The sequence below is a fragment of the Oryctolagus cuniculus genome, chromosome 1 (assembly GCF_964237555.1).
Source record: "Oryctolagus cuniculus chromosome 1, mOryCun1.1, whole genome shotgun sequence".
NCBI lineage: Eukaryota > Metazoa > Chordata > Mammalia > Lagomorpha > Leporidae > Oryctolagus > Oryctolagus cuniculus.
In genome coordinates, this window is record NC_091432.1 from 215,889,454 (window position 1) to 215,909,751 (window position 20,298).

General features: G+C 42.2%; 1 protein-coding gene across 7 annotated transcripts in view; it reads right to left on the reverse strand.

The window, feature by feature from the left end:
- The window catches only part of PTBP3 (polypyrimidine tract binding protein 3), a 108,859-nt gene that overhangs the window by 73,454 nt on the left and 15,107 nt on the right, over positions 1-20,298 (reverse strand). The gene's annotated exons all lie outside the window — the stretch shown is intronic.

The window sequence follows — 20,298 nt, forward strand, 5'->3', positions numbered from 1 at the left end:
GTATGGAAAAACCACAACACACCCACATGATTGTTAGAAAGAAGAAGAAAAAAAAAAAAAAAACAGAACTAGATCACAGAAGTGGGGGCAACCTTTTACGATCAAATGCAATCATAAAATCCCATGTTCAAAATACCAAAAGTAATTAAAGTATTACACTGACATTGTTTCTGTAATATATTTTTACATGCAAATAATTCATGTGGCCTTCCCTAAGAATCCTGACTTCAATACAAAGTATTTTCTTTAAAAAAAAAAAAAAAAACTTATTTTTTAATCTACTCAAAAGGCACAGTGACACTGTGAGAGACTAGGAGAGGGCAGAGATTCCTCTGTAAGTTCACTCCAATAGGTGGGGCTGGGCTAGGTGAAAGGCAGCAGGAACTCCTTCCTGGTCTCTCACATTGATGGTACGAGCCCCAGGATTCATTAGCAGGAAGATGGATTGGAAGTGGCGGAGACAGGACTTGAACTGGCACTCTGTTATGGGATGTGCACATCCCAAGTACCCATTTAACCCACTGCACAACTCCCAATTCCCAACATATTTTTAAGTAAAACATAAACATATAATCTACTTTTTTTTAAAAAAAAATTATTTATTTATTGGAAAGGTAGAGTTGCAGAGAGAAGCGACAGGGGACAGAAATTTTCCATCCACTGGTTCACTCCCCAGATGGCCACAATGGCTGGAGCTGGGCCAGTCCAAAGCCAGGAGCTAATTCTGGGTCTCTCATGTTGGTGCAGGGGCCCAAGCACTTAGGGCATTCTCTGCTGCTTTCTCAGGCACATCTGCAGGAAACTGGATTGGAAGTGGAGCGGCCAGGACTTGAACCAGTACCTATATGGGATGCTAGCACCACAAGTGGTGGCTTTACCTGCTATACCACAGTGCCAGCCCCAACAATTTATTTCTATATTGGCAAATTCTTTGTAATCAGTAATTAGTCATTCATTAATCCTAAATATGATCTTCAGTGTGTACTAGTTCTTAAATACCTACTGTTAAAATAACTAACCCCTGAAGCAAGTACTGTGATGTGGGAGCCTGTATCCCATGTCATCGTAGCTGGGATCTGCATCTGATCCACCTTCCTGCTAATGTATCCTGGGAGGCAGCAGATGATAGCTCAAGTGCTTCCACCAATATGGGACAGCCAGATGGAGTTCATGGAAACTGACTGCAAACTGGTCCCTCCCCAGCTGTTGTGGGCATTTGAGAAGTGAAACAGCACACTGAAGATATTTTTTCTCAATCTCTCTTTTCATCTACCTTTCAAATAAATAAAGGTTAACAAATAAATAAATAAATAAATGATTCTTTTTTCAGGTAATAGCTTTGACTTAATTCCAAATCTGAACTGTCAATGCTAGGCAAGCCTTTTCACTGTAACCATAAGACACAGTAGCAAGATTTAAAAGTTTACATTTAGGAGGGGAAAATATCACAAACAAATCTACTTCAAATGGTATTATTTAGCTTGGTCAACTTTTAAGAGCTTGAGTATTTTGGTCGATGGTTGGATGATAAAATTTGATCCCCACACCCTACAAATACCAGAACAGCAACTGTGCTGCAAGAGAAATACCACTGCAACAGTTAACAACTTCAGCTCTAATAAAGACAGACAACCCACCAAAATGTTTAAATAATAAAAAGTTATTTCTTTCTTTAAAAAAAAAAAAAAGATTGGGGGCCGGCACTATGGCGTAACAGGCAAAGCTGCCGCCTGTAATGCTAGCATCCCATGTGGGTGCCAGTTCAAGTCTAGACTGCTCCACTTCTGGTCCAGCTCTCTGCTATGGCCTGGGAAAGCAGTGGAAGATGGCCCAACTCCTTGGGCCCGGCACCTGTGTAGGTAATCCAGAAGAAGCTCCTAGCTCCTGGCTTCAGAATCTGCAGCTCCAGCCACTGCAGCCATCTGGGGAGTGAACCAGCAGATGGAAGATCTCTCTCTTTCTCCCTCTGCCTCTCTGTAACTCTGCCTTTCAAATATATAAATGAATCTTTTTAAAAATTTCATTTTTATTTGAAAAGCGGAGTGTGGCACAGTGAGTTAAGCCCATGCCTGCAATACTGGCATCCCATATGGGCACCAGTTAGAGTCCCGGCTGCTCCTCTTACAATCCAGCTTCCTGCTGATGCACCTGAGAAGGCAGTGGAAGACAGCCAAAGTCCTTGGGCCCCTGCATCCACATGAAAGACCTAGATGGAGTTTCAGTCTCCTGCCTGGGGACTGGCCCAGCCCCAGATGTTGTGACCACTGAGGGGTAAACCAGCAGATGAAGATGTCTCTTCTCTGCCTCTGCCTCTCTCTCTTTCTACAACTCTATCAAATAAATAATACATCTTTTTAAAAAAAAGTATCTTAAGGCTGGTATTTGATGCAGCAATTAAGACACCACTTGGGATGCCCACGTACCATATCATAGTGCCTCAGTTCAAGTCCTGCCTCCTCCAACCTGCTACGCTCCAACTCCCATCCCATTGTCTCCTCTTTGATTTCCCACTTCCTGCTAATGCACCCTCTGGGAGGCAGCAAGTGACTGCCCAAGTACTTGGGTTCCTGAAACCCTCATAAATACCGAGACTGAGTTCCAGGCTCCTGGCTTTGGCCTGACCCAGCCCTGACTGTTGTGAATATCTGGGTACTGAAAACAGTGTATGGAGGCATGCTCTCTGTCTATTTGCCTTTCAAAATGTTTCTTAAAAAGTATCTTGGGGCTGGCCCCGCCACTCAATAGGCTAATCCTCCGCCTGCGGAGCTGGCAGCCCAGGTTCTAGTCCCGGTCGGGGCACCAGATTCTGTCCCGGTTGCTACACTTCCAGTCCAGCTCTCTGCTGTGGCCTGGGAAGGCAGTGGAGGATAGCCCAAGTGCTTGGGCCCTGCATCCTCATGAGAGACCAGGAGAAGCATCTGGCTCCTGGCTTCAGATCAACGTGGTGCGCCGGCCGCAGTGTGCTGGCCACAGCGTGCCAGCCACAGCGGCCATTGGAGGGTGAACCAACAGAAAAAGGAAGACCTTTCTCTCTGTCTCTCTTTCTCTCTCTCACTGTCCACTCTGCCTGTCCAAAAAAAAAAAAAAAAAAAAAAAAAAAAAAAAAAAAAAACAACAAGTATCTTGGGCCAGTCTGTGGTGCAGCAGGTTAAGCCTCAGCCTGCAGTGCTAGCATCCTATAGGGATACCAGTTCGAGGTCCTGCTGCTCCACTGCCAATCTAGCCCACTGCTAAATGCGCCTAGGAAAGCAGCGGAAGATGGCCCATGTCCCTGGGCCCCTGAACCCACATGGGAGACCTGGAGGAAGCTCCTGGCTCCTGGCATCAGCCTAATACAGGCCCAGCCATTGTGGCCATTTTGGAGATGAACCAGCAGATGCAAGATTTCTCTGTCTCTCCTCTTCTCTTTGTAACTCTACCTTTCAAATAAATAAATATAACTTTTTTAAAAGAAGTATCTTTATAATCTTGGGGTAGAGAAAGATTTTTTAAACACAAGAACTATAAATTTAAAATACTGACAAAATAGACACTACTAAGATTTTTATTTAACAAGACATTTTTAAGAAAGTGGAAAAAGGCCGGAGCCACGGCTCAATAGGCTAATCCTCCACCTAGCGGCGCCGGCACACCGGGTTCTAATCCCGGTCGGGGCGCTGGATTCTGTCCCGGTTGCCCCTCTTCCAGGCCAGCTCTCTGCTGTGGCCTGGGAGTGCAGTGGAGGATGGCCCAAGTACTTGGGCCCTGTACCCCATGGGAGACCGGGAGAAGCACCTGGCTCCTGCCTTCGGATCAGCGCGGTGCACCGGCCACAGCGCGCCAGCCATGGCGGCCATTGGAGGGTGAACCAACGGCAAAAGGAAGACCTTTCTCTCTGTCTCTCTCTCTCACTATCCACTCTGCCTGTCCAAAAAAAAAAAAAAAGAAAAAAGAAAAAATCACCTAAATGCTCATCAAAATAAAAATAGTTAAGTCAATATTAAAATTAAAAAAAAAAAAGTGGAAAAAGGCAAGTCACAGGATGGGAGAAAATATTTGTGGTAACTATAATGAGTATAGGGTTTATACCCACAATTTATTAAGAAAACAAGTGAAAAACAAAACAGAACTCAAGGAATCAGTAAGAAAAATCAAGGCAATAGAAAATGACCAGGAAACTTGAGCAAGCATCTTGCAAAGTGGTAGACTCGACTGTTCATAAAATGGCACTTTTCCTAAATCCAGCCTGGCTTACTAGAAATCAGGTGACCAAATGGCCCAATCACAAGCATCAGCTCCACCCCAACCCTAGCGGGATTTGCTGCTCCCACTTCCTTACCTCTGCAAAGCTACAGAAGACCTGTTCTCCAAGTACAAGCTGCTCTTCTCTGGTGCGCAAGGAGGCAGCCTGTCAGGTTTCCCCCACCCGAAAATAAACCATCTCCCTTACTCAGTGGTTGGTGTGTTTTGCGGTGACCTTTCATCTACTACTGTAGACTTTAACTACTACTACTTCTCTGTTCTGAGAAAGAACTACTCATTCCCATTCACAGCCATGTGACTGGTAATAGCTCCCTTGGAAGGAGGGTAACGCCTTGCTCTCTGACATTGAGCAGTTCTGTGATATGCTTTGATCAATGTCCACAAGGGATGTGACATCCTTGCAGACATTTAGGGAGTAAATCAGCACATGGGAGTGTTTGTGAGTGCATTCTCTCTGCCTCCTCTATAAAATTACTTAATTAAATCTTTTTTTTTTTTTTTAATTTTTTTGACAGGCAGAGTGGACAGTGAGAGAGAGACAGAGAGAAAGGTCTTCCTTTTGCCGTTGGTTCACCCTCCAATGGCCGCCACAGCCGGCGCACCATGCTGATCCGATGGCAGGAGCCAGGTGCTTCTCCTGGTCTCCCATGGGGTGCAGGGCCCAAGCACCTGGGCCATCCTCCACTGCACTCCCTGGCCACAGCAGAGGGCTGGCCTGGAAGAGGGGCAACCGGGACAGAATCCAGCGCCCCGACCAGGACTAGACCCGGTGTGCCGGCGCCGCTAGGTGGAGGATTAGCCTATTGAGCCGCGGCACCACCCTAATTAAATCTTTTGAAAACAGAAAGTTAAAAAAAAAAAAAAAAAGTACAAACATCTTTCCACCATCCAAAGAAATTTATATTCTATGAGGACCCAATTTTTTTTTCAATAATTTTGATATCAAAAAACTAGAAATAGGGGGCCAGTGTTGTGACACAACAGGTTAAGCCACTGCTTATAATGTTGACATCCCATGTCAGAATGCCAGTTCAAGTCTCAGCTTCTCTACTTCCAATCCAGCTCCCAGCTAATGGACCTGGGAAGGCAACAAATGATAACTGTGGACTTGGACCCCAGCCACACACCTGAGAAACTCAGATGGAGTACCAGTTTCCTGGCTTTGGCCTGACCCAGCCACAGCTATTGTGGCCCTTTGGGGAATGAACCAGCAGAAGGAAGTTTCCTCCCTTTTTATCACTCCACCTTTCAAGGAAATAAGTCTTTAAACCAAAACTAGAGATAAAAAATGTGTCAGAAAGCACCTTCTTGGAAGTACCTGAGATTACCTGAAAGCCAAATAAAAAAGTCATTAAATTGCTAACAAAGGCCCCAGGCAAGGCTTGCCAGAGAAAAATACAAAAATTGGCCACCATATTCATAATATATACGAGCCAGTTCAATTTCTATTTAGGAAGAGAAGCTACTCATCCCCCCCACCCCCCATTTTTAGCTTACTCAATAAACTCTGTTACCCAGTTTCCCACCAAATAAATCTCCAAACAATCATTATTGAGAAGCATTCCCTGCTGCTTACGGAGTCACATGCAACCGCATCGTGATCGTGTTTAAACACTTTCTAATCTGGTCCTCCTCTTCACAATAACACCCCTGCCAAGTAATTTTCCCCAAATACATCATATTTACCCTGGTTTTTTTAATGCTATTCTCCTACCTCAAACACCATCCCTTAAATATATAGCAAGTCCTATGTACTGGTCACAGACAAAATAGGTACCACATCCTTGAAAATTTTTCTATCCCAAAGGTTAAAAGGTTTGATTTAATCTTTCAACATTAACAGTAGTTCTCAACTGACTACCCACTAATATCCCAGCTCTGGGATTTTAGAAATCTACAGGTGTTCATGCTTCAGCCTAAACCTACTAATTAAGAATCTTTTGGGACTGGACTTGGTACTTGGTATTTATTTATAAACTGGCCATATGATTGTAATGTATAACAAAGACAGAGTCATTACATTGTGTCTGGTGCTATGCTATCTTTCAACATTAATATGTATGAGCATGGGGCCAGCACTGTGGTGCAGCAGGTTAACGCCCTGGCCTGAAGCGCTGGGATCCCATTCAGGCACCAGTTAGAGCCTAGGCTGCTCCACTTGGATCCAGCTCTCTGTTATAGCCTGGGAAAGCAGTAAAAGAGGCCCAAGTCTTTGGGACCCTGCACCCGCTTGGGATACCCAAAGCAGCTCCTGGCTCCTGGCTTCAGAATGGTGCAGCTCCGGCCGTTGCGGCCAACTGGGGAGTGAACCATCGGATGGAAGACACCTCTCTCTCTCTTCTCTCTCGCTCTCGCTCTCACTCTCGCTCTCTCTCTCACTCTCGCTCTGAGTGTGAGACTCTGACTTTCAAATAAATAAATAAATCTTAAAAAAAATTTAAGAGCATATGATTTTAATAGAGTTCACATATTTTTCCTACATGTATAACTATCAGTATCACAATTTTATTAAAAATAGCTTTTTTTATTCAGCTGCCTTTTAGTCTATTAATATGCCTTATACTAGACTAGTTCCTCCATAGCCTATAGCATAGCACCGGACACAATATAGTGATTCTCTGTCTTTGTTATACAATACAATCATATGGCCAGTTTACAGATAAATACGAAGTACCAAGTCTTAATCCCAAAAGATTCTTAATCAGTAGGTCTAGGCTGAAGCATGAGCACCTGCAGATTTCTAAAATCTCAGAGCTGGGATGTAAGTGGGTAGTCAGTTGAGAACTACTATAAACAGATACTGTAATGAACTAGAAGCCAAAGAGTAAGGCAATAAAAAATAGTCTTCTAGAGTAGACCAAATGTAGCTTTGAATTCAGATGCCACAAATTTCTTAGCACAGTACATCACTGAAAATTATTTTACCCCTTTAAGCCTCAGTTTACTTATTTACAAAATGTGGATCATGTTACTCTCTCGTGCTCTCTGAAGGTTAATATTTCTAATACTGTCTCATTAAACACTGGCAAGTAAATATTAATGATTCATTCTCAGTTCAGGAGCTATATATGCCAAATTCAGTATAATTAATATTGGGGTTGTAAACATTTAAAGGTCAGATATTCTTTCAACACAATAAACTTCTCAAAATTTTAAGAATACCACCCTACTATCCTAACAAAAACAAAATTTCTTCTCAGATAAACTGATGTTGATAAAATGTGCTTAAAAACATAGTCATTTTCACATTTTACGTAAAGCTCTTCAAATATGTATCAATGTCTTTTCCATTTCTAATCATTGTAATTGATACTCTCATTGTATAAAGTTGTACAGAAATTTATTAAAGTCCCTTTTATGGTTAACCTTTGAGAGTAAGAATGACTAAAGCATTCATCTGCCTGTATCTAAGGATTTTCCTGTGATGAGATTAGGTCTCTAAACCCTCTGAATGTCCTGCCTGAGAGGACCCTTTTTGTTAAATCTTCCTGCTGGGGGGCATGGCTCAACAGACAATCCGAGGTCACAGCAGAGACAGTATGATTTCATGTGGGGTAGATGGATCATAACGCCCAGTGGAGCTGGGGACTGGAAACTGAGATCAGCCTTGCAAGCAACCACTTATGCCTGTTTATTCAAAGTGTAAATACCAAAGCTATAGTGCGCTTTGCTGGTTGACAATATCCAATGATTGCAGCCATATACTGAAGCTGGGAAAGACATGCGTCTGACATAGGCAAGCAGGTAGCTAACAAGGAGGGCTCAGTGAGTTTACAGACCATCCCTACAATCCTACTGTACCGCAAAACTCCCACTCTTTGTACTATACAACTGCAGATTATGTGAAATTGCTATCCAGAACTGGCACAAGCCAAAAATAACCAAACATGACTGCTGAATGCATCCCCACAATGATCTACAGCAAATGGCAAAATTATTATAATAAAATTACCATGGCTGACATTCTTACTACCATCATGCACCTGATGGCAGTTTTTTTTTTTTTTTTAATCTATCTGAAAATCAGAGTTACAAAGAGAGGGAGAGACAGCGAGAGAAAAATCTTTCATCCACCCTCATCTTTCATTTCACTCCCTAGATAGCCACAACAGCCAGGGCTGGGCCAGGCCAAAGACAGCAGCCAGGAGCCTCATGTGGGTAGCAGAAGCCCAAACATTTAAAACAGCCATCCTATCTTCCACCTCTCTATCTCCACCTGTCTGTAACTTTTTTTTTTTTTAAGATTTTATTTATTTTATTTGAGAGGTAGAGTTACAGATGGTGAGAGGGAGAGACAGAGAGAGAGAGGTTTTCCTTCTGTTGGTTCACTCCCCAAATGGCTGCAATGGCAGGAATTGTGCCAATCCAAAGCCAGGAGCCAGGAGCTTCTTCCAGGTCTCCCATATGGGTGCAGGGACTCATGGATTTGACCATCTTCAGCTGCTCTCCCAGGCCATAGCAGAGAGCTGGATTGGAAGTGGAGCAGCCAGGACTAGAACTGACGCCCACATGCGAGGCCGAAGCTGCAGGTGGAGGATTCAGCCTACTGCGCCAGCCCCTGTAACTCTAGATAAACTAAAGATAAATCTCTCTCCCAGGAGGTGGTGTGATAACTCTTAGAGATTACGGTTTAAGATAAGAATGGAAGACAATCAAGTAGGCTGAAGACATCAAAAAAATAAAACTTGATTGCATGTGAATGATTGTAGACAACCTGGAGAAGGAAATTATTTAAAAGGAGGGAGGAAAAAGATTCCATATTATAGGTCAATAAATTAACAGCATACAAAGAAGGCTTTAACAAGCCAAATAATGAAGAGATCATGGGGTAGAAGAGGGCAAACAACACCGGGCCAACAGTCTCCTTAGAAACACAGTAAATTTACATAAGTCCAGCAGTTACTCTGTGGACTGTTTAGCTCTCTTGTAAGTCAACAGGCCAGTCAGTTTCAATAACTCACAGATCAATTACTGAAGCTCTCCCCTGCTGAAGAATAATTAAATACACAGAATCAATAAAAGCAAAAGAATTCTAAAGTAGCACAAATAACGTCTTCCAATATAAAATCTGGTGGAAACTGGTTTTACTTAGCATTACAATGAGAATATTAATATGATATAAAGGCAATCCACACACCTACGAAACGGGTACTGAAATTAACATGTAATGAAGGTTCTGGAATAAAACATTACCTCGAGTCATACCTAACATGTGTATGAAATTCAAGAGTAAGGTAACATTATTTTAGTTTACAAAGATACCATTACTACTAAAAAGACAGCCTATAAGAAAAAACCTCATAATTTTCAGAATATTAGAACTATATTTAATATTAACAAAATCTTAGATTCTGAAATTAAAATCCAAGGGACCTTGAACCAATAAAAATTTCTAGCAGATGGTCTAGTGACCAGTGTGAACACTTCCAGGAACAGAAAAACTCATGCTGATTTTGCTTTAAGTTTTTCCACAAACAAAAATAAAAGTATCATATGTAGTCTCACAGCCTAGTTAACTCACACTTATAAAAGATTATGTGGGGGCCGGCACTGTGGTATAGCGGGTAAAGCCGCCACCTGCAGTGCCAGCATCGCATATAGGCACCAGTTCGAGTCACAGTTGCTCCAATTCCAATCCAGCTCTGCTATGGCCTGGGAAAGCAGTGGGAGATGGCCCAAGTCCTTGGGCCCCTGCACCCACGTGGGAGACCTGGAAGAAGCTCCTGGCTCCTGGCTTCGGACTGGCCCATCTCAGTCCGTTGCAGCCATCTGGGGAGTGAACCAGTGGATGGAAGACCTTTCTGTCTCTCCCTCTCACTGTCTGTACCTCTGCCTCTCAAATAAATAAATCCGAAAAGAAAGGGGGGCAGCGCTGTGGTGTAGTGGATGAAGCCACTGCCTGCAGTACCAGCATCACATATGGGCACCTGTTCGATTCCCAACTGCTCCACTTCCAATCCAACTCCCTGCTGTGGCCTGGGAAAGCAGCAGAAGATGGTCCAAGTCCTTGAGCCCCTGCACCCACATGGGAGACCTGGAAGAAGCTTCTGGCTCCTGGCTTCATATGGGCGCAGCTCTGGCCGTTGTGGCCAACTGGGGAGTGAAAGAGGGGATGGAAGACCTTTTTTTCTCTTTCTCTCTCTGCCTCTCCTGTGACTCTTTCAAATAAATAAATATTAAAAAAAAATAAAAAGAAAGAAATTAAGAAATCAGAGACAGGCATTTGGCACAGCAGTTTAAAATACAGACAAATCCTATCAAGGAGTTCCTGGGTTAGATATCCTGTTATGGCTCCTCACTCCAGCATTCTGCAGACAGCAGAAAGCAGCGGTTATGGCTCAAGTGATTGGATGAGTGCACCCCAAATAGGAGACCTGAGCTGAGATCCCAGCTACCAGATTGGCCTCATTGAGAGTGCTTGAGGAGCCAACCGGTAAATGAGAGCTTTCTCTTTCAAATGAATAAATAAAAATTTTAAAAGAAATCAGAGTGAATAGTAATAAATCACAACAGATGAAATTCTAAGGCATCATCACAAAAAGGAAGTATCCAAACCTCCTCCTCAACTTAGTGAAACCAGAAATATACTTTTAAGATTTATTTCATTCCTTTGAAAGAGTTACAGAGAGAGGCAGAGACAAAGAGAGGGGTCTTCCATCCATTAGTTCACTCCCCAGATGGCCACCAATGGTCAGAGCTGTGCCGATCCAAAGCAAAGAGTTTCTTCCAGGTCTCCCACATGGGTGCAGGGGCCCAAGGACGTGGGCTATTCTCTGCTGCTTTCCCAGACCATTAGCAGAGAGCTGGATCAGAAGTGGAGCAGCTGGGACTCGAACTGGTGCCCATGTGGGATGCCGGAACCACAGGCCAGGGCTTTGACCCTCTGCACCATAGTGCAGAAATAGAAATGGACTTTATTGACGGAGAAAACTGGAAGAGAAGATTCCATCTCTAACTCTGTGTTAATAAACAAACCTCCAAAAACAGTACAGACTATTAACCAAATATCATCTGGAATATTAATTATCCAAAATCCAAAAACACCATGGTGTACAAAACTGCATGGGCTTTGAAAACTTATCTTTGTTTGCATTCAGCCTCTGTCATTCATGACCCGTTTGACTAGGTTATTGGGTTACAAGGCCATCCTAAGTTTGGTATCCTATTCTGTAAAATTGGTCAAATATTTTAACAGATATGAAAAATTACTTTTTAGAAGAACTTTTTGGGGTCTGGCGCTGTGGCACAGCGGGTTAAAGCCCCAGCCTGAAGCGCTGGCATCCCATATGGAAGCCAGTTCTAGTCCCAGCTGCTCCTCTTCCAATAAACCTCTCTGCTATGGCCTAGAAAAGCAGCAGAAGATGGCCCAAGTCCTTGGGCTCCTGCACTGGGTGGGAGACCATGGAGAAGCTCCTGGCTCCCGGCTTCAAATCAGCGCAGCTCCAGCCACTGCGGCCATCTGGGGAGTGAACCAGCAGATGAAAAACTCTCTCTCTCTTTAACACCGTCTTTCAAATAAATAAATTTTAAAAAAGAGAACATAAAATTTTTTTAAAAAAGGACTTTTTGTATTCTACTACCTTGCAGGACAGGAAACAATACACGTTTTTGTAAGATCGGAAGGAAAGTGAGGACAGACGGGTGAACAGAGTGGTATGTTTTATCTCCTTTTAAAAAAATATTTATTTGAAAGTCAGAATTACACACAGAGAGAAAGAAAGGCAGACAATGAGAGAGGTCTTCCATCCACTGGTTCATTCCCCAATTGGCTGCAATGGCCTCCCATGCGGGTGCAGGGGTCCAAGGATTTGGCCCATCTTCCACTGCCTTCCCAGGCCATAGTAGAGAGCTAGATTGGAAGTAAAGTAGCCAGGACTCCACCCTGCGCCCACATGGGATGCCAGCACTATAGGCAGTGGCTTTATCCACCCCATCTATCTATCTACTTTCAACTGACATTATTAAGTGTTCAGATATATGACAAATCTAACTATTTCTTCTTTCTCCCAAAAAGGCTATCCTCTCAGGAATAGGTCATCTCCTTACACAAGAATCCTTTCCTGAATGACAAATTCTTTAAAAAAAAAAATATTTATTTTGCAAGTTTCACAGAGGGTAGGAAGGGGCGGAAAGAGATAGAGAGAGAGAAATCTTCCATCCCTGGGTTCACTGCCCAAGTGGTCCCAACAACCAGGGCTAGGCAGAAGCCAGGAGTTTCTTCTGGCTCTCCCAGATAGGTGCAGAGGCTCAAGTACTTGGGCTATCCTCTGCTGCTTTCCTAGGTATGTAAGCAGGGAGCTGGATCAGAATTGGAGCTGTTGGGACTTGAACCAGCGCCCAAATGGGATGCTGACATCGCGGGTGGCAGCTTCAACCATTACGCCACACACGAGCTCCGAATGATAAATTCTAAAATCTCAGGAGTGCTCGCTCAGTCTGAAAGGGTGATTCTCTTCAGCGACTACCTCTCCTTGGTTGCTGCCTCTTGCTCCAACATGCCATCACTGGCAGTGCAGCTGCTGAATGAAGTTCTGTCTACAAAAGTGACTGGACAGATTCCTCCATTTTGTTGCAAATGACTGGATTTCGTTGTTTCTTACTGCGGTATAGTATTCTAAAGAGTACATATCCCATAATTTCTTTATCCAATCTACCGTTGATGGGCATTTAGGTCGGTTCCAGGTCTTAGCTATTGTGAATTGAGCTGCAATAAACATTAGGGTGCACACCGCTTTTTTGTTTGCCAATTTAAATTCCTTTGGGTAAATTCCAAGGAGTGGGATGGCTGGGTCGAATGGTAGGGTTATCTTCAGGTTTCTGAGGAATCTCCAGACTGACTTCCATAGTGGCTTGACCAGTTTGCATTCCCACCAACAGTGGGTTAGTGTCCCTTTTTCCCCACATCCTCTCCAGCATCTGTTGTTGGTAGATTTCTGAATGTGAGCCATTCTAACCGGGGTGAGGTGAAACCTCATTGTGGTTTTGATTTGCATTTCCCTGATTACTAATGACCTTGAACATTTTTTCATGTGCCTGTTGGCCATTTGGATTTCCTCTTTTGAAAAATGTCTATTGAGGTCCTTGGCCCATCTCTTAAGTGGGTTGTTGGTTTTGTTTTTGTGGAGTTTCTTGATCTCTTTGTAGATTCTGGTTATTAACCCTTTATCTGTTGCATAGTTTGCAAATATTTTTTCCCATTCTGTCGGTTGTCTCTTCACTCTCCTGACTGTTTCTTTTGCAGTACAGAAACTTCTCAATTTGATGCAATCCCAATAGTTAATTTTGGCTTTGACTGCCTGTGCCTCCCAGGTCTTTTCCAGAAACTCTTTGCCTGTGCCAATATCTTGAAGGGTTTCTCCAATGTTCTCTAGTAACTTGATGGTGTCAGGTCATAGATTTAGGTCTTTAATCCATGTTGAGTGGATTTTTGTGTAAGGCGTAAGGTAGGGGTCTTGCTTCATGCTTCTGCACGTGGAAATCCAGTTTTCCCAGCACCATTTATTGAATAGACTGTCCTTGCTCCAGGAATTGGTTTTAGATCCTTGATCAAATATAAGTTGGCTGTAGATGTTTGGGTTGATTTCTGGTGTTTCAATTCTGTTCCATTGGTCTATCCATCTGTTTGGTGACTTGATCAGCATAGCCCTGACTGTTAATGAACAACTTAACACATTATCCCTCTTAGTAGTTTTTTTGTCTGTTCTACTTAATATGACTGGTTTAATTCTGTAATTAATACACAGTTATTCTTAAGTGTTAAAAATTAACTGAAATGTGATCCCTGTTAAACATAAGAGTGGGAATAAGAGAGGGAAGAGATGTATAATTTGGGACATGCTCAAGCTGACTTGCCCCAAATGGTAGAGTTAAAAACATACCAGGGGATTCCAATTCAATCCCATCAAGGTGGCATGTACCAATGCCATCTCACTAGTCCAAGTGATCAATTTCAGTTCACAATTGATCATAATGAAAGGACTAAGAGTCAAAGGGAGCACATAAACAAGTCTAGTACCTGCTAACACTAACCAATGGAATAAATAAAGGGGAGAGTGATCCAACATGGGAAGTGAGATACTCAGCAGACTCATAGAATGGCAGATGTCCTAAATAGCACTCTGGCCTCAGAATCAGCCCTAAAGGCATTCGGATCTGGCTGAAAAGCCCATGAGAGTATTTCAGGCATGGAAAGCCAAGACACTCTGGCAAAAGATCTCTGCGAGTGAGATCCCAGTGGAAAGAACAGGTCTTCAAAGAAGGAGGTACCTTTCTCTGAAGGGAGGAGAGAACCTCCACTTTGACTATGACCTTGTCTAAACAAGATAAGAATCTGAGAACTCAGAGGGCTTCCATAGCCTTGGAAACTCATGACCGGAGCATAGGGAGACTACTGATGCCATAGACAGGAGTGTCAATTGGTAAAGTCAAAAACAGGAGTCACTGTGCACTTACTCCTCATGTAAGATCTCTCTCCTTGATGTGCTGTGTATTGAGATTTAATGCTATAACGAGTACTCAAACAATATATTTCACTTTGTGTTTTTATGGGGGTGCAAACTGTTGAAATCTTTACTTAATGCATACTAAACTGATCCTCTGTAAAAAAAAAAAAAAAAAGAAAGAAAGAAAGAAAGAAATTATCAACTCCCAACTTGACTCTCACTGGGATTAAACATGACAATAGGTCTGATCTGATTTCATCATCATTTAAAAAAAAATCATCTATTATTTCTCACTTTATGTTTCTGTGTGAGAGCAAACTGTTGAAATCCTTACTTAATGTATACTAAGCTGATCTTCTGTATATTAAGATAATCGAAAATGAATCTTGATGTGAATGGAAGGGGAGAGGGAGTGGGAAAGGGGAGGGTAGTGGGTGGGAGGGACGGTATGTGGGGGAAGCCATTGTAATCCATAAAGCGTACTTTGGAAATTTATATTCATTAAATAAAAGTTAAAAAAAAAAAAGTGACTGGACACAAACCACTGTTAATCTGCCAGTATTCTCTCTGCATGTCAGGAAGGAAACTCTGGAGTTAGCCTGTCTGTTGTTCCTAACCTCCCAGGGCTACAGAGCCCTCAAATTCTCTACACATTCATTCATATACCCTTCCCACAAACATACTCACTGCCAAAATTACAGCAGAGATTTAAGTGTCACCATCTGGAATTAGCCCCGGGGTCACTCCCATGTTAAATAATTCTCTAAAAGGACTCATGACACTGGTATAACAGCTGTACCCTCAGCTAAGACATATTGCAATGGCAGGATACAAAACAGTATCAGCCAAGGAAAAAGGTGCATGGGATGAAATCTGAAGGAAATCAGGCACACATTTCCTAGAGTCTTCAGGTAGAGTCACACCAGATACACCCAACTCCTCTAACAAAAAACTATGACAAACGTCTACAGGAAAGCTGATTGGACTTCGTGGCAGAATTTAGGAACTGGACAGAAAGGCATACAATGCGTAGGCATGTACCAAAATTCAAAACTGCCACACAGAAGCATAAAACACATCATTTACACAGTCCAGGCACAAAGAGCCATTCTTATAACTTAAGGTGAGGTTGCTATCAATATAGAGCTGTTCCCCAGCCAAGTTCCCAAACACTACCCAGGGGCAGGAGTCCTTTCTAAGGCTAACAGTCTCAGGCCTCTTTAAGTCCAAATAGCCCTGCCTGTCTTCTTTTCCTTGTAGTTCTCTGGTAAGACTGGACTCAAATACACTTTTCAGGTAAGGTTTGGTTGTTTTTTTTTTTTTTAAGACATTTATTTATGTGAATTACAGAGTGAGAGAGAGGCAGAGACAGAGAGAGCCTCCATTTGCTGGTTCACGACACAGATGGCCACGACAGCTGGAGTTGGGCCAATCCAAAGCCAAGAGCTCAGAACTTCTTCCAGGTCTCCCATGTGAGTGCAGAGACCCAAGCACTTTGGGCCATCTCCACTGCTTTCCCAGGTGCCTTAGCAGGGAGCTAGGTCAGAAGTAGAGCAGCCAGGATTTGAACTGGTGCCCATGTGGGACACCAGTGTCACAGGCAGGGGTTTTATCAGCTACACCACAATGCCAGGCCATCAGTTAAGGTTCTACTTTCTTAGCCATCCCTATTGCTTTGGTGCTACATTAGAAGTGGATGAGGGAATGGAGGGATAAGGGATGCTCTATATTATCTCCATAAGATCACAGACAAGATATAATGTTATAGGGTTAAATGGGATAAATGACTCAAGCTGTGGCAATCAGACCCCTGGATTCAAAAATCTGGTTCCAAGACCCACTGTGTGCTAAATTAGTTACTTGTTCTCTTTGCACCTCCATTTCATCTGAAACTGGGAGAATAAAAATAATATTCTAGGGGCCAGCACTGTGGCATAGCAGGCAGGGCCACCGCCTGCAATGCCGGCATCCCATATGTGCGATGGTTCGAGTCCTGGCTGCTCCATTTCCAATCCCGCTCTCTGCTATGGCCTGGGAAAGCAGTAGAAGATGGCCCAAGTCAGGCCCTGCACCCATTTGGGAGACCTGGAAGAAGCTTTTGGCTTCTGGCTTCAGATCAGCTCAGCTCTGACTGTTGCAGCCATTTGGGAATGAACCAGTGGATGGAAGACCCCTCTCTCTCTTCCTCTCCCTCTCTCTCTGCCTCTCTGTGTAAATCTGCCTTTCAAATAAATAAACAAATATTAAAAAAATATTCTCATAGTGTTGCTGTAAGGATTATATCTAGAACTACACAGAAAGGACTTAATAAAACTTCCTTCTCCCTCCCAATTTCAATGTCTACTGACTTTTATCTGAGCTTAACTGGCAATCAGAACAGCCAGGGTCTTTGTTTTGGTCAAATTTTATTCCTACAACTAAATACCTAAAGCAAGCTATTTATGAAAAAAGGTTTATTTTGGCTCATGGCTTTAGAGGTTCATAGTCCGACATCAGTCAGAGGGGCGGAGTGGGAAGCAGTGCTTGGTCAAATGGTGAAGCCACAGGCTGACCACAGCAGGGTGCATGCAGAAAAATAATCACCTGCGGGGAACGGCATTGTGGTACAATGGATTAAGCCATGGCCTGCAGTTCCAGCATCCCATACTGGAGAACAGGCTGGAGTCCCAGCTGCTCAGCTTCCAATTCAGCTCCCTGCTCATGAGCCTGTGTAGCAAAGAAAAAAAAAATACATAAAAAAGTGATGGTCTGTCCAAGGTCTTGGGCCCATGCCAACCATGTGGGAGACATGGATGAAATTTTAGACTCCTGGCTTCAACATGACCCAGCCGCAGCCATTTTGTCCATTTGGGGAGTAAAGCAACAGATGGAAGATCTCTCTGTGTGTCTCTCCCACTTTGTGTCACTCTGCTTTTCCAATAAATAATTAAAAAAAAAAAAAGTTATTATCGGGGCCGGCACTGTGGCATGGTGGGTAAAGCGGGCACCTTCAATGCCAGCATCCCATATGGGCACCTGTTCGAATCTTAGCTGCTCCACTTCCAATCCAGCTCTCTGTTAATGGCCTAGGAAAGACAGCAGAAGATAACCCAAGTGTTTGGGTCCCTGCCACCCATGTGGGAAAACCAGAAGAAGCTCCTGGCTTTGGATCAGTCCAGCTCCATATGTTGCAGTCATCTGGGGATTGAACCAGCGAATAAAAGATTCTCTAGCTCTGTCTCTCCCTCTCTCTGTAACTCTTTCAAAATAAATAAAAATAAATCTTAAATAAAAATTTACCTGGAGAGCCAGGAAAACAGAGTATCCTCTTTCATCTATGTCTATGTGATCTGTCTTAATAAGCCATCGTTTGATCTTGGGTGCTCCAGCCCAACAACCCAGTCCAATACAATTTAGTTACTTCCCAAAGGCCCCACCCTCAGACAGCATAATTTTATTAAGTTCATACCCTCCATCCATTAACCATTAATCTAAGACTTTGGGGACCAAGCTTTTAGAATTTAGAAACATGGGCTTTTCTGGGAAACACACAAACTAATACCCAAATCACAGCAGTCTTATGCCCATGGTCATGAGACTATATCTGCCAAGAGCTGAAGTACCAAAGTGTATCAGTCAGCTTTTCATCACTGCACTGAAATACCTGAGGGACGCTAACTCTAAAGAAAACAGGCTTATTTTGGCTCACAGTCTGGAAGTGCCTGATCTAGGGGCCTCATTTGGCAGTGGTCTTCTTGTTGGCAGATTCCCAAGACTGTACAGAACACCATATGGCAAGAGACAGGGAGCATGTCTGGCTGTCTATATCTCCCTGATCTCTTATAAAGCCATCAAAATTCAATTATGGGGGCTCCCCTCTAAAGGCCTAATCAGTCTGTTCATTTCCCTAAAGCCCCACTTTTAAACACCATTAACCTAAGACTTTGAGGAGTAAACTCCTAAACTAGGGGCAAGAGAGAGACAAATATTCAAACCACAGTACCAAGTTTGCCATCATTTACAGCACAGAAAATAGGCTTTAAAGTTTACTCCAAACTTCACACCAGACTAGGATAAAACACAAATCAATCAAGATCTAAATATGAAAAATAATCAAACAAGTATTAGAACAAAGTATGAGAGAACCCTCAAGTGCTGCAAGCCCAAGTATAACTCAAAATCCAGAGCTACACAAAGCCAACAATCACAAGCCATAGCATGGCAGAACACTTCGTAAGTCAAGGAAAATGTTTGCAATTCATTGTTCACATAGTTTACCTCTAATTTACGAAGAGCTTCTAGAAGCTGATATGAAAAAGGCCAAGAACCAACATCCCAAAGAGAAGAAAATATAAGTGGTTCTTAGAGACATAAAAATATGCTCTACCTAATTCACAAAAGAAATGCAATAAAATTGAGGTAACATCTCCCACCTATCAGCCTTGTAAAAATCAAGTTTGATAGCCCAACCTTTTGGTCAGAAGTGGGAGTGCAAAATAATACAAGTAATAGGAAGTAAACCTAATACTATTTAGCTAGAAACACATTTAACTTTTCATATAGCAACCCCAAGTCAGGACTCTACTTCATAAACACAAATCTGTAACTATAAAATGACATGTAAGAGATTATCCATAGGGGATTATTGGAGCACAATACTGCATTAACATACAAATACAGGACTTCATAAATAACTGATATATCCATATAATATTTCATAGCTCATAAAATGTAAGACTGGAGAGAGAAGGACTTTGAGTAAAGTTTCTTAATGTATTGGTGGAAAGACGAACGTGTATAATAGCATATATAACTAAGCTGCCTTTTTTATTACAAGGGAAAGAAGTATATGTATTTGTTTATTTACATTAAAAAGTTAACTAAAGGAGTTTAAAAACACTAAAATAATTACTTTGGCGGGAAGAGGAGAACAAAGCTGAGAATCAGAGTTCTCTACATATATATAGACAAATTTATTTTTTTGATAAATTTCTATTTTTTTACTTCTATTTGTGAATTAATTCTTATCAAAAACATGTGCTGGCACTATACCAAATCAAATATTACAGAAGAATTTTTTTTTTTTTCAGAATTTATATATGGCAAGAGCAAAGCTCTCCTCCCCAATCCCAGTATTTTCTTTTACTCAGATAGTTGGCCCCAAAACCCTTTAAAATATGCTTATACCACTATTTTTGGAGTTATCAACTTTAAAACTAAGCCAATGGATCTCCAATATGAAATTTTTATCATTTAACTCATTTCCTGATTTTAAATCTAAATACCTTCAAGCTTTAATAATATAAAGGTACTTTAAAAAATTAATGGAAACTATGCATCATGAAAAAACTATAAATAGAATTCAAAATTTTTCCATGAATATTTTGAGGTTCCCTAATCTATTTCTTTATGGCCTATTGTGTTGATTCAATATTACCTCTAGATTCTCTATTCCAAGACAAAGCTATTAGCACTAATAATCTCTTTCCTATATTCCTGCTACCATCAGCTTCCTTTTTTTGTTACGGTAGTTCCTACTTTGTTACCTTCTGCCTTGAAAAAATTACCATCCTAGGCTTTGTCCATTCATATCATGTCAAAAGATTGACTCAAAGTTAAAAATCAATACAGTATT